The sequence below is a fragment of the Zootoca vivipara genome, chromosome 5, assembly GCF_965207765.1.
Source record: "Zootoca vivipara chromosome 5, rZooViv2.hap1.1, whole genome shotgun sequence".
Classification (NCBI taxonomy): Eukaryota; Metazoa; Chordata; class Lepidosauria; order Squamata; family Lacertidae; genus Zootoca; species Zootoca vivipara.
In genome coordinates this window covers 44,105,702-44,120,976 of record NC_142588.1, presented here as the reverse complement: position 1 = coordinate 44,120,976, position 15,275 = coordinate 44,105,702, and positions in this window count along the sequence as shown.

Below are 15,275 nucleotides of genomic sequence, written 5' to 3'. Positions count from 1 at the left end.
ACCAAAGAAAATCAGCCTCCTTATTACTGATTTATTCAGTGATAGTCAATGTTAGTCATACCAACATGGAAATCAACCATCAAGTTGGGGTAAATTGTTCTACTCTTAGTTCATATATTTTAATAGGTCTACTCTGACTATGACTAAGTAGGCTATTGTTCTTTGTGTTCATTGACAGGCAACTCTTGCCCATCTTTGCTGATATTCACAAACTTCTTATTCTGAATAGCAGAATTTTACTTTTAAAAAAGAGCTTTATGCATGCATTGTAGCTCCTATTTTATTCTTAATATTGTTATTGATTGCCCGCCCTTCACCCCATAGTCCCACAATTTAAAATGCAACATTAAAAGCAGTTTAAAAATCTACAGTTATGCACAATGCAATCACAAAAATCTAATGGATCCTAATAATATACATCTCAGGTGTCAAAGTCTAGGTTAAAGAGGTGCATCTTGAGCATTTGCTGAAAAATGACCTTGCCAGATGTGCCTCTGCTGGGAAGAGAAGGATAATTATTATTATTATTAACCATAGGAAATAATGGAGCAAATTAAAATACAGAAACAGCCCATTCAAACAGACAGAAAGATTAATCTGCTCTAACTTAATCAGCTCTCAGTTTATGATTCCCCAAGCTTTTAGGAACAGCTGATGTTATGATTCTATGATTGCTACAGTATGCCTGGTGATGTCACATCCCCTTTTCTCCTGAGAAGTAAGGCTTGTTTCCTGTTCCTGTTCTCTCCCCTCCCCATCCTTTCATACTCAAGCAACAGAGGCAGACATGCCTCAACTTATCTCTCTGCTTCAGATATGTGTCTGAGGTTACCTTTGCTACATCTTTTTACCCAATAACATTTGCCTGCATGTTCTTATTGTTGCATGAAGGTAGTACATGATTGTGGCATTGGATTAAGTAAGTAAATCATTTTAAAACTTACTTCAGAGTGTGGTCTGTTTCATTGCATGAGGGTTGAAAGCGGGTCAGCTGCCTCAAACAGCTGGACCATAGTTAGTCCTATGCTTCATTAATCATCTAGCCTGAGTATAGTGGCTGCTGTGACCTGTTGCTGAGCCGATATCTTTTTTCTGTCTGTAGTAAGATCTTTTCCTTACTCTCAATTAAAAGCCAATGTGATTGTGATCTGGGCAGGATCCAGGATACTAACACCTATACTTTAAAAATTCAAGTGATTCAAGCTGGGCAACACTAATAAACAGGAAAAATAAGCATAGAGAGATGACAAAAATTATGTCAGAACACTAAATATTTCTTACCATGCTCCTTTCATGGTAGGAAAGCTGCATGCATAGGTTTTACTGGCATCATCTCCTTCGTCCTAATAAAGGTCTGGGAAGACAGATATAAAACTGCATTTCAGAATAAACAGGAAAACCAGGCAGATGGAAGAACAGTGAAGCTTTATAGATTTATCTGGGGATCCTCTAATGTGCCTATCAAGTCCATTTCAAAAAGAATACTTTATAGACACTGCAAATCTGAAGTATAGTATTGTTCCACCCTAAGGTGAGGTTAACTTTGATGATCACATAAAGTTTTCCTACTCCCTCTCAACCATAAACTGAAGTTTGGTTAGAAATTCTCCTTAGATTAAATTAGGACCTAAAACACTTCTTCAGTGGGTGGGGGGCATATATACTCAAATCTTGGGAAATCCTGGCCTATTCGTGGGCTTTATTATAATCAAATATATATTCTTCTATTTTATTCAGGGAGACTATGCTCTGACAGCTGTTGAGCTATTCATCTCAACAATACCTTCTAATCATCCTTAATTCATCTGATAGTCCTGGGTACCCATAATATTTATTATGTGGGGCAGAGAATTAATTAGAAATTAGAACATAGGAATCCCCCCCATCATGATATTAATTTAATTGATACCATCTGTATTAAATGGTATCCTTCCTGAGCACCTCCATCATATATTCATGAAATACTTTAGGCTTTGATTCAAAATATCTCTCTGTAGTACAGTATTATTCTCTGTTGATTTTAATTATGGCACAAGGTGCTTTCTCTATGAAATCATGTTCAGGTAGTTGCAAAAATCAATCTAGAGATTTTGAATCTTCTTCTTCTTCTTCTTCCTCCTCCTCCTCCTCCTCCTCCTCCTCCTCCTCCCTTAAGATCCTGTTCATGTCTTAGATTTATTGACTTCTTTTCTTGGTGTCACTTCTGCATGTGGAAAACTTGCATACCGGTAGATAGAGGCTTGAAGCCTAGCAACCCCTGAGGGATAGCTCAGTTGGTAGAACATGAAACTCTTAATCTCAGGGTTGTAGGTTCAAGCCCCATGTTGGGTAAAAGATTCCTGTATTGCAGGGAACTGGACTAAATGATCATTGTGGACCTTCCAATTCTATGATTCTATTGGGCGGGGAGTGTTAATTTTGGAATACACCCCAGCTATTATTCTTCCAGTTTTCCCACAATGTTCTTTTTATACCCTAATGCTCTGCTTAGGGAAGGGCTATAGCTTGGGGGCAGAGCTCATGTTTTGCATGCAGAAGATCCCAGGTTCCATCCCCAGCATCTCCAGGCATGGCTTGAAAAGACTTCTGTCTGAAATCCTGGAGAACTGTTGCCAACCGACTTCATTATGTCACCAAATCTGATAAGCTATTTTGCATCAGAATTTTGCATTATTGTACAATTTTGCTTACATAAATGCAAGGACGGGTCTCTGTTGCAAAAAGTCGAGTGAAGGGCAATCAGATTTGCTGAACACTTACAGAATAGGCTCAAAAGATTAACAACCTGATCCTAAAAGTGGGGCTTATATCAACCAAGCTTTTAGGCCCCATCTTGTGCCTCTTCAGTCTTGACAAGAGGACAGAATTTACTCCAGTGCAGACAGTTAGAATAGCAGATTCAGGAGAGTCTGGGTAAAATGTAATCTACATTGACCTCATTATCTAATGATGGCAAATTTGGTGCGTCAGAAAGCTGTCATGGAGACAAATTTTGCTTTGTTGCAAAATTGCATTGTGTGATAGATCGTATCAGCAGGAGCATCTCCAGAACTCCCTGTGCCTCAAAGGCCTGCCTTTAACAACGGGTGATGCAAAGAAACCAAGCAGATATACATAGTTTCTCTTTTCACAATGATGCAAGAAACTTCTCTGTGACGTTCACCTTGCAAAGGCTCCGTGAAACCTTTTAAGGCAGTGGTGGAGGGACCAGAGCAAGCTCAGATATATTCACCGTATCTGCATAGTTCTGTACACTTCTTTAGCTATATGGGTGACTCACATTATTTAACCAGCACTGCTGTAAAGAGGCATGGGCAGAGTATTCTATTTGATCTTTGACAGTGGTGTCCCTTTGCTTCCGGTGAGGATGGTACAGCTGATTATTGTTGAAATTACATAACATGAGATCAGTTTGGAGCATTGATGTGGTATGGACTGGAGAGCTCAGCATTTCATTTGCCCTGGAAGCTCATAGGTCAGGCTTTTATAAAAAGGAAAGTAAATGTATTTCCCTCTTAGTACGCAAGTATATATATTTTTGCATAGTTAAGGGGTCCCCAGAGTATGTGAAAACCACTACCTTTATCTAGGGTAACTCTGTTTTTCTCCCATACTGATTGCAACCAATCACTTCAGTTTGCTTTTAAGAGGAATGATGAACTTGAAACCCAGGACTGATTTATTATACCCTGGAAGCCAAGACTCAAGCAGTTCTCTTGCTTAATAAAGAACCTTCACGGTACCATAGATTGCAGGAAATTAACAATACATTTATGCTTGCATGAACACTCTCACACACAGCTTTGAATCATGTTGCCTTTTTATCTTCTTCACAGTTACAATTTTGTGGGAAATTGCACGGGAAACAGCACAAAAGAAGAAAAATATTAAAGGAGATCATTTAACTAGTACTGTATACTAAAGGAGCCCTGTGGTCCTTTTCTCAGGGAACACAAGAAGAAGTAATTAACCAACCTTACGAGTCATTGCCCTAAAGGTCCTTCTAGAAATTATTTTTTGTTCTTTATTGATGATGATTTGTGCTCATGATGCTGTCAGGGTGGTTATATGCAATTCCTGTTTCTTTTCTCTTTTTTTTGTACCTGCCTTTTGCAAAGGCAGGGGTCAGCAACCTTTTTCAGCCATGGGCCAGTCCACCGTCCCTCAGACCATGTGGAGGGCCAGACTATATTTTGGGGAAAAAATGAACGAATTCCTATGCCCCACAAATAACCCAGAGATGCATTTTAAATAAAAGCACACATTCTTTTCATGTAAAAACACCAGGCAGGCCCCACAAATAACCCAGAGATGCACTTAAAATAAAAGGACACATTCTACTCATGTAAAAACACGCTGATTCCCGGACCGTCCGCGAGCGGATTGAGAAGGTGATTGGGTCGCATCTGGTCCCCGGGCCTTAGGTTGCCTACCCCTGTGCTAAGGTTTCCGAATGGATATACCCGTACTGTTTTGTTTCCAATTGGGACACGTCTCATAGCTTCCTGCAAAAAATCCTGTAACTTTTCCTACTACAAATGTTCTGTTGTTGTTGTTGTTGTTGTTGTTGTTGTTGTTGTTGTTGTTGTTGTTGTTGTTTTTGGTCCCACTTCTATTGCATTATAGCGTAAGAGTGCTGTTTTAGACAGCAATAATGCAGCAGCCCTGTGGAAGCAAACACAACAATTAATTGATGTGTAGATGGTTCAGAATAAATCCATCACTAACATGTTAGATCATTATTGCATCGGTATCACATTGCAGAACACATCCACAATAAATCACCAGTCTGGTGAAGCCCTAAGATAGGAACTCAAATGTTTCAGTATGCTGGGCCCTATGTTTCAGGGAAGGCAATGATGGAACTTTGTTTTTAAAATTCTCAGGAAACACAAAGGTAATAATGGCGTTCTTTCACGGAAGAGACACATTTTTAACAGAGATCTGACCTAGTTTTATCACTGGGAACATCTGGCAAGTGCAAGAAAACTACTTTAGATGGGATGCTACTCAAGTGATGATTTGGTGTGAAAGAAAAAAGGGATGGCATTATTCTTCCCCCCTTTTTCTGAGATAGGGAAGGACTGAGAAGCTGCTTCTATCCTATTTGCGTAACATTCAATAACAGGTCTTTCCCATGCCATTCCAGGCCTTTCTGTTGCATTTATGCACACTTTTCACATAAGGGAAAGACGTTTATGTAAAATTCACACTTTGCAGTGCACTCACCAGCAAAATACGTATTCTATATGCATCTTTTGAAGAAAATATCTGTTAAATATATGAATAAGTCCTGGTTTTCTGTGCTTCAAGAGATTAACACAGTTACAAATTGTAACATAACACCCACACTAACACCCATAACACCCACGCTACAACTGGCTCTTCTAAACATTTTTGAAGAAGATAATAAAGGATTATGCTGTAAGGAGTTGATTATCCATAAGCTAAATGTGGCCAGATCAACTTATAGCCTGATTTTTTGGAGGGACCTCACCAGAACACACACTTCTTGCTGGTACACGAAGACATAGGAATCAGCCTTGCTAGAAAAATTAACAAATAAACAGAGAAACTCTAGAGGTCAAAAAAGGAAAGAGAAATTTCTTTCTGTTCGGTATGATTTTATTGTGTACATTAATTATGCAGAACATCACCAATCTCCTGCTCCCCACCCCTGTCCTATAAATGTCTGTGGATAATACAATAAAGTAGGAATACGTGCAGAGCTTCACAAACTAAGGTTTGCTGGAAAGTCAGCTCATTCCTCTGGAAAATAAGGAATATCCATGTCAATTGTGTTTTTATTTTTATAATTTATTATACTCTCTCTTATTTCAACAGTCTGGAATGTATTGCTGATGTCTCTGGCCCCTGCTTCAACATTTCATACTTGTTTTCTGCCATGATTTTGTTTTGTGCTTAATTTTGCATATATATATTTTTAAAAAACAGCAGTCTCACATCTTCTCTTCTTTCTTAGCAATGATTAGAAACAGAATGTGGCATGTATTTTCCACACAAGCAGTAGCTGGAGATGTGGAGTAGGAGTGGGGAAAATTTGCAGCACGTGATACATCATCTCATGTTCTGCAAGCTGGTGCCATCCAGATGTTTTTTGACTAGAACCTCCATCAGCCTCAGGCAGTGCAGCTGGGGGTGATGTGAGCTGCCATGCAAAAGACCGGGAAGACACGAGGTTGGAGAAGGCTGCCTTATGGCATTGAAATAATGCACCCCAAGTCCATTGTAATCCAAAACATCTGGAGGGCACTAAGGGCTCACCCACAACTTCTCTTGTCTGGGATTTCTTCTCTTTGGTCCACGACTTCTAGGCACATGTCTGAGCTGTTTTCCTTTTGTCCCACCACTTTCCCCAGGAAAAACCAGTTTCCAGCTGAATTGGAACAAACAGTCCACAGGAAACTTGATTGACATTTGCTCTGATTCAGCAGTAAACAGCAGGTTTTTCCAGTTAAACCAGTGGGACAAGAGACAAACCTCTTGGACGCATGGCCACAATCCATGGACCAAACAGAAGTGTGGATGAACCCATAGTTGGGTAAAGCTGCTGTACACTTTTCTGAGTCTGGTATGTTCTAGGACTTTGAATAATCCTTTATCTCATGGAAGAAATGAACAAAAACTTGCATAAGAATTCCACTCATTTTGGGCAAGCAAACAATGATAATTTTCCCTCTTCGAAATGATTTGCTATTACCATTAGTAAGATTTAAAAAGGAAAACGACACTTTATGACTCTGTTCAAACCTAGAACACATAAGCTGCTACATAACCATCACAGGCAGTTTTATTACTCCTGATTGCCAGAATTAGCTGATGTTGTAAGAACGCTGCAAAGCAGTAAATTCACAAAGGTGTCTTGTTTTGCTAGTGCATGGAATTCTTTAGAATAACAATGACAACATTAAAATCTGGTAGATGTCTGCACAATCGGGTGTACATTAGTCACCTGATTACAGTTGTGTTGTGGAGGAAACACAGTGCATTTTAAGATGCACTGGGTTCTCTTTTATTTTAGCTATTCGTTTTACAGGATGTGAAGGGTAGGTAAAATGAATATTACGTTGCTCATTTACATGGTCACATTTATTGCTGCACTTCTAATGAAGGCACAGATTGGCACAAATGTGTTTCTGGTAATACATGGATCTGTTCTGTTCATTTCCCCTCTTGCTAAAGTATCTGAATGCTTTCCAGATCTGCGATAATGGAATGCTTTTGCAAAGGCCCATCTGATTAATTCATCCTTTCTGCTCAATGGCAGAAATCAATACATTTTCAAACTGGCAATGCTGATTCCACAAGAGAGAATTTCAGAATTTTCTGTCCACAACTATTTGTTTGAAGCATTTTGAAAGTTTTCTGCTTCCTTTGCTGCTTGAACGATGCCATCTGCAATGATCTGGTACGGGGCAGAACAAAGAAACATCGTATCTTTATCTGCTGAAGATCATGATCAGCATCAGGGTCCACATCAATGGGAATGTGCATGTTTTGCATGCATAATGCAATGGGCTCAATCTCTGGCATCAAGCTGGCAGGAAAAAGACCCCCTTCTGAAAACCTGGAGGAGTGATGTCAGACAATGCTGGACTTGGTACTAGGCAGCTCTCTGACATAACAGAATGATGTCATTTGGAAGCATTGCCTCACCTGTAATGAGAAACCAAGTGGGAGGGGAAAAAAGTATCTGCTTGATCACTTGACTGTAATAACCATATTCCTAGGGGCTACAATTTGACATTTAAAAAATAATCATCCTCCAAATTAAATACTAAAATAAAGCTTTCCTCAGCACCACCGGTAAAAGTGGCCATAAACAGATGTCCAATTATTCTGTAAGTTTGCAAATCATATCCCGCTTGCAGGAGCACATTTTTTGGGTGCGGGAGAATAGCACACTGGCAGGTGCTGTTTTTTCCCCAGTTCTCTACATGAAGTTCTGCTTAACTGTCTATTCACTGCAGGTGGAATGACAGAATACTGTGATTCATTCTGGGAAATTCCTGGCTCAGTGCTTCTGAAGTCCCCTGGTGTGGATGCTTTGAGCCCAAGCACCTAATTCTGTATCCATGTTGATTGTTCTACATCCCACATTGCGTCTGGCAGTCATATATCTAACCGGGGGGGGGGGGATGAGGATGAGAACTGGACCTGTGCTACTAAACTTTTATGATATTTCTAGTTTCCTCAGCACACACACATACCGTAGTCAAAAGAAAAGAAAAGTTGGTGTAGCTGGATGGAGTTACCGATAATCTTAAGGAGCAGGTGCTCTACTTCCATTCAGGAAAAGGAAAGATTTTATGTCAATGTTGGAGTGTAGAGGAAAGCTCCAGGCATTGCCAGAGGAGCGACATAAAATGTCAATTCAAACTCCATCATAGCATTATGATAAATAGGAACCCTCTGGGTAAGGTTGTCTGGCACCAGAGCAGCACTCAAATCTTGGCTTTCCTGATGGAACAATGATTTAGTTAAAATGGCCTATTAGGTTATTCAAGTCCCCTTCTCTTTTCCCCCATGAAGCTGTCAAGTAGAGATGGGGGGGAAAAAACAAAGAAGAAGAAGAAGAAGACTTGCGTCATCTTCATCCCCTCCTACTGCCGTGAATTTAGGAGGGGATGAGCAAAAGCGATCCATTTCTAGAGTCTTAAGTGGGTTTCCCCACCAGAATGTAGACATTTTGAAGTGTGACAAAAATTCTCGCTGGAATTTCTCTTATTGTAATGTATTTTCTCTTCTCCATTCCACCAGTGATCCCCCTCCTTTTAGTCCTATTGTGAAATACTTGTCAGTGGCACCCAACAAGATCATCCTGCTTAACAATACTAATTAGACTATCAGCCATATTGATTGCTACATTAGGGTTATAAACCAGGATTTAAAGCAATATTACTGAACACATACGCCATGGACATTATTACTGCCCCTTGTATATACCCCTTGCCACCCAGTATGCATATCCATCTAGTGTTACTACACATTGCAGTATGATTTTAGGACACAAGGTGGCCCCCGGCACATATATTCAAAGCCTCATAAATTTTCTGTCTGTTAGCTGACATAATTTCTTTAAATGAACAGTGCTAAAGCAACACTGATACTTTAATGAACAGAATAGCTGTCCAATTAGCCACAGACACTAGACAATTGCAGCTGGTTATATAAGAACCCAGCAGAAGTGTGAACCGTGGTGGGTTTTTTTTTTTTAAGGCCAAGATTTGCTGCATAAAGTAATTAAGATGTGGATGATTACATCAAAGTGACTGGAGTCTGCAAGTCCTTTGAGTCTTTCTTTCCTATTGAATGTTTTGCAGACCCTGTCCTGTGGAATGACTTTCATGTGGCACTGATACTCTCTTCTGCCTCACTTGCCACAGAACAACTTCCCTTGCTAAGAGACAAGGTCACATTTCTGCCTCTGAATCAGTGTGCCTGAATCAGTTTTTCCTGTTCTGCCAAGAACTCAACATACACAGAGCCTATGCCTTGAGTGCATTACAGGACTTATTCAGACGTCATGTGTATGAAGCTTTCCTCTTGATTTGCTTGCACAAAAGCTTACACAGAAGTTAGACCATGTCCAAGTTCTCTCTGATGTGAGCCTTCTTTCTGATTAGTTAGTTATGCAACAATAATGAGCATGCTTCATCCTGATTTGCTTCTGGGGTGTTCACACATCTTCCATTTAATCATTTGTTCACACAACACTTTCCACTGCATTCCCCTGTCACTTTTCTAACTGCACATTTTATTTTATTTTTTGGCATATGCCTTTTAAAAAGTGAACTTCTTGTGCTAGGGAGGCAGAGGAGCACTTCAAGCGTACAAACTTTAATTGTGCAAACCTAAATTTCCAGTATGTTATTTTCTTGGCACTCTTATCAAACTGCACTTCCTAGGATTCTTTTAGGGAAGCCATTGATATTTAAAGTAGTGCTTTTAACAGAGCTGCTGCTGTGCCTGACACTGTTTCATGGCGTGCCAGTTATGCTCAGTGCTTTTTTTCTGGGGGGACGCAGGGGTACACATACCCCTAAACATTTTGTGAATCTATGTTTGGCCTCATTGAGGGGCAGTATTTCAATATGAGTAGGAAAATGAGAGTACCCCTAAACATTTTTTAAAGAAAACAACAACAACACTGGTTATGCCCCTCTGCCTGCACTGTACCTGCTATTTTAATGCCATTGTTTATAACAGTCAGGGCTTTTCTGAAGCAATCATTTGTGTATATGTGCAGATTTTAAGGTGATGTCCAGAACTGTATCACACTAAGCTAAACTGAAATCTGCAACTGTGTGGCACTGGCAAAATGTAATCATATGAGATTTGGCAGGAATGAAAGCACCTGCTTGCTGGTAAATTAACTTGCTCAGCATAGTCTGAGAGAGTAAGGCTGAGTTGTCTGTAAATTGGTAGAGGGAAAATGTAACTGGTCCAGAGCTGCAGATGGATTGATCCTCTGAGAACTCTGTTCATTAAAAAAAGAACATTATTGAAAATGCCCAGCTGAGGTTGCATAAACACAGAATCATAGAACTGTAGAGTTAGAAGGGACTCCAGGGTCATCTAGTCGAACCCCCTCCAAGTGGCTCAAAGTAGTCTATATGTTTCTTCCCCTTCCCATTTTATTATCACAACAACACTGTGAAGCAGGTTAGTTTGAAAGCCAGTGGATGGTCAAATGTTGCCAGTGAGCTCCATGGCTGTGTGGGGATTTGAACCCTGGTCTCCTGAGTCCTGGTCAAAAACTCTTAATTACTGCCCCACACTGGGACAATAAATATATAGCCATTGGCTCTGGAGGGAGTTTTGTCAGGTTGTCTTCTTAGAGGAGAAAGACAGACTGCTTTCCTCCTGTGTTTTCCCTCACAACACAACTGATGCAGCCAGGTAGAACGGTGTGGGGAGGGCAGAAGTCCCTAAGCCACAGAAAGAATACACTTGCTCTATTCATCGCTGTTGTAGAAACGAAGCTGTGTGGCAGCATATACGGTATTCAAAATGCCATTCCTCTTCTCGGGTCCCAAAGGACAACCCTTTTTTAAAAAAATGACTCTAGTTTCTATGGTGGCAATTTCAGAAGTTATGCTAGGAAGACGTGTCATCCTGTCTCAAAGGGATAAAGTGATGCAGCAGCCAAGTTCTTCTGTTGCCTTATATTTCCCTTCTGTGTATCATCAAAAGTCTGACCAAAACCTTGCAAGGTGAATGAGCAGCTTTCTCCTGTAAAGCTCCAGTGCCTGCTGAGCTCCTTCTTCTTTCTCTCTCATGTCATGGCAAAAACATTGTTTTATGAACTGGAGTCTTGGGCCAGTCCTGCATTTCAATTCCAGCTAGGGGCCTTGTGAATGGTCATGGGATCACCATTCCTCTACAAATCTCCAGAAAACTCAGCCTTATTCTGAGCCTACAATAGCTTCCTACATTTCTCTCAATCTCTCAATCTGTGGCTCAATTCAGAGCTCACACCAGACCATGTGCTAACCGTAGCTGAGAACCCACACCATGGTTTGGGCTTCCAGATGTACAGCAGACAAACCATGGCTTAGAGTAGAGATGGGGAACCTGTGGCTCTTCAGATGTTGGCGGAGACTGAAGCATGGCCCAAAAGGAGCAAGAGTAGCATTCAATCTATCAGTATAGATGGATGCCAGAGCAGTTGCAAAGGTAGGAGGACGCCACTGCGAGCCACCATCTTGTATTGCATTTGTCTCTGTCCTTGGCCTTAGAACCTGATTTCAGAACAAGACACAGTCATGGAGATGTAAATGTGCATTGAGTGATGTCGTGAACCTTCCATTGACGGGCATAGGACATGCCTAAAATCAGAGCAGAAAAATATTGACAGAGTACAGTCTATATCTTAATTATTTTCCTCTATCCTTGGATCAATTTTGCTCTCTTGAAAACTCCAAAGGAAATTTAACCAGTTGCTAGCACAGCAAACCCCACCTAGTATTGGGAAAATCAATCTCCAATCTTTATGCTACATAAATAACCAGGAGCAATAAATGTTTAGTGATCAGGCATCAGCAAGCCAGTGATGATAGCAGGGGAAAAACTTTGCTTCATTTTTATGAATTTATTATGATGACTATTACAGCAGATAATGGGACATATAAGCAATCTCAAGGGGGGGGGGAGATCTTGTTTTCACTGCGCAGGATAGCAAGTACCTAATGAATTTAAATTAAGAGGGCAGCTTCTAGCCGAATTAAATGATGTGTTCAATACGGGAAATGAAAAGAAATATTTTTCTGCTGCCTGAATCCCATATACTTAGGGCTAGATCCACAGTTTAGCACTATAATAGTTCAAGGGAGAGAAAGTGTTCTTTGGTTTGTTACTATGGAAATATTTGCCTCTTTTTCTGTCTGCCATTCTAAAAAAATGATGAAAAGTTTTACAACATGCATAATCTCTGAGCCGATAGGAATATTCAGTGTTTTTAGCTTTTTAGACTTTTTTTTAGTTTTCATAATTTAGATTTCAGTTTTTAAATGTTCAAAGTGCTTTAGAGTTAATCCTCAACACACCTTCTACGAAGTCCCATTGGACTCAGTGGGACTTAGCATGATGCCATTGTTTCTGTTTAACATTTACTTATTGTCATTTGTGAGCTAGATTCCAAGCAGAATGTAGAAAATGATGAGCCCAGAGGAAGATTTAAGTCTTTGTCTGACAGTTCTGTGCTTGGGGATGACAGACTGACTTTTTTGAAAAATGCCACCTCTGTACTATTTTCACACATATAATGTGAGTAGCGTCATTTCTGTACAAAGGGTCACAAATATAGACTGGCTTTTTTAAACAACAACAACAACAACAACCCACTGGAAATGAGTTTGAAAAATTTAATAAAGCAGTATCCATGTGTGTAAATTACTCCTAAGCAGGAATATGAGTCAGACTACCCACTGAAAAAGCCTGATGATATAAAGGCCAGTAATATTGATTCAGTGGCATAAACATCCCAGATACTGAATCAAAGATAAGGCAAACAAAAATCTCTATCCAGATCCACATCTGGTGCTTTACAAGTGCATAGAAGAGGCCATTCCATAACCCAGAGGCAGGGAACCTGAGGATCTCCAGATGTTGTTGGACTACAACTCCCATCATCCCTAACCATATGCCATGCTAGATGGGGCTGATGGAAGCCGGATTCCAACAATCAGGAGGGCCACAGATCCCTGTTGTAGCTTGCCAGGTTTTTGAATGTTTATTCAGAAGTTGGTGGTGGGTGGGCTAGCCCTATCATTAAACAGAGTGAGGCAGCTGCTTAGGGGAGAGAAGTAGTGAGTTGTTGGGAGAACAGACCAGTCCTGGCCCCAGGTAAGCAGACTGTTCACTATTCTGAATTATCCCTGTATCATCAAACGGAATACCTGGCTGTAGAGATTTAACAGATAACTCTTGGAGAATCTCTGATCTGATACTTAAATGCTTCATGAGAATGACAGCAGGCATATTATGCCTGACATTTCCATTTACATCTACTACCTGGGGGGAAGAGAGAAATCAGCCATTTGGCTTTTGTTATGAAGAGGGGGAAAAAATACATATATTACTATTGAATCTTGGGGATTATTTTAGCCTGTAGGGGATCAGATAAAAAAACCACTTCAAACATTTGTTGCTTGCCTAAGCAACCGCTAAGAAGATTCAGCAGTGGCATTCCTTTGCTGGCAACTATATAGACACCTTTTTAGTAATTAAGGCAAAGATCACACAACACAAACAGAAGCCAAAAATATTACAGAAGGAAAAAGGCATGGAATACTCCTAGATACAGAATTATTTATTGCTTTATATGTGTTCAGTTAATGCTGGAGTATGTGGCATGCCTTGTTATCCCTGCATCTACTACTGTTACATTCTAGGTTTGGAATACTTGTATTAAGCAGAAGATCTAAAACTTCCACCTGCAGACAACTTGAAAATGACTAGAGTCTCAGCAGACCACTTCATTCACACACACACACACCCCTACACACACACACACACACACACACCCCTTCAGCACTAGCATTTTCATCAAAAGCAGTGCTGTGTTATGAATATCACAGGCCTTAGGCTAGGCTGCTTAGAAAGTCCCCTTTAGCCAGAACATTTCGAGGGGGAAATTAGTAGACTGCTGTGGTGCCATATTATGAGAAATCACAAACCTGTTTGACAAACCTGGCCCTGTAAAAATGGGCTAGATCTCTCTTGTTAGACAAAATAAATCGGGTGTGCCACCAACTAGACATTCTCAATTGCTCCATAACCTTTCCACAGCTCACCTGATTAGAGATCACAGCCCCGAGCCTGTGCACCTCTATTCCACAGGCACCCAGTGAATATATCTAGAAAGCTCCATTGCACTGCTAGTAATCTGTGCAGGACCACAGTTAATAATAATAATAATAATAATAACAACAACAACAACAACAATAATAATAATAAATTTATTATTAGCAGTTCGAAAGCACGTCAAAGTGCAAGTAGATAAATAGGTACCGCTACAGCGGGAAGGTAAACGGCGTTTCCATGTGCTGCTCTGGTTGCCAGAAGCGGCTTTGTCATGCTGGCCACATGACCTGGAAGCTATACGCTGTCTCCCTCGGCCAATAATGCGAGATGAGCGCGCAACCCCAGAGTCAGTCACGACTGGACCTAATGGTCAGGGGTCCCTTTACCTTTATTTATACCCCGCCCATCTGGCTGGGCTTCCCCTGCCACTCTGGGCGGCTTCCAACAAATATTAAAATACATCAAATATCACAGATTAAAAACTTCCCTAAACAAGGCTGCCTTTAGGTGTTTTCTAAATGTCAGGTAGTTGTTTATCTCTCTGACCTCTGATGGGAGGGTGTTGACTATTGTTTTCTTGAAGTCTTCATCAGTAAAGAAGAAACAGAAGCTATAATAAAGGAATCAAACTAAAAACTGAGATTATATGCCTTACTGAATATGTTGTAGCTATTTCAGTTGATTTCAGGTAGACTATTTTATGCTTCAGCAGCAAACCTTTAACGAGACAACAGCTGGCTTTAAACACTGGAGGATGTTACATGGTAATCAACTATGCCCCAAGAAATCAGAGCCTCCTTAACCCCCACTTTTTTTAGTATACTGTGATTATAACTTTTCATCCACATCCGAGTATAATTATATGCCCAATTGGAAGTGTGTTTGTCTAACAGGCCTGAGACTAGGGTCTCTAAAGGAACACCTTTCCCCCTCCCCCAGAAACCTGC